Below are 613 nucleotides of genomic sequence, written 5' to 3' on the forward strand. Positions count from 1 at the left end.
CAGGGGTCCAATGTTGCCCCTGCTTTTCCTCCGGCTCCCCACATATCTGAAAAAGGATTTTTAATTGTCCTTGATACTCAAAGCTAGTTGGAGTTCAGTCGCAGCCTTGGCTTTCCTGGTTTCCTCCCTGCAGTACCAGACCAGTGCAGAGTATTTCTCCTTGGAGGGGAATCCCACACTCCAACCTTTGAAGGCCTTTCTTTTTGGCCTCAGGAGGTCAAGAGCAGAGCAAGGGGAGCTGCTGTCCCCTCTTGCTGCCTTTCCTCTGAGATGGAATGCAATTATAGTTTCATAGCTGGTTGGGTTGGAAGGGACCTGAGCAGATCATCAAGTCTGATCCCCTGCCATGGCAGGAAAGAGAACTGGGGTCAAATGACCCCAGCAAGGTGTTCATTTAGCCTCCTCTTAAAGACCCCCAGAGTAGGGACCAGCACCACTTCTCTTGGAAATTGGTTCCAGATCCTAGCCGCCCTGACAGTGAAGTAGCGCCTCCTGATGTCTAGTCTAAATATACCCTCTGCCAGCTTGTGACTGTTATTCCTAGTCACTCCTGGTAGTGCTCGGGGGAACAGGGACTCCCCCAGTGCCTGCTGGTCCCCCCTGACTAGTTTGT

Source organism: Alligator sinensis, unplaced genomic scaffold, assembly GCF_000455745.1.
Source record: "Alligator sinensis unplaced genomic scaffold, ASM45574v1 scaffold1632_1, whole genome shotgun sequence".
In the NCBI taxonomy this organism is placed as follows: Eukaryota; Metazoa; Chordata; order Crocodylia; family Alligatoridae; genus Alligator; species Alligator sinensis.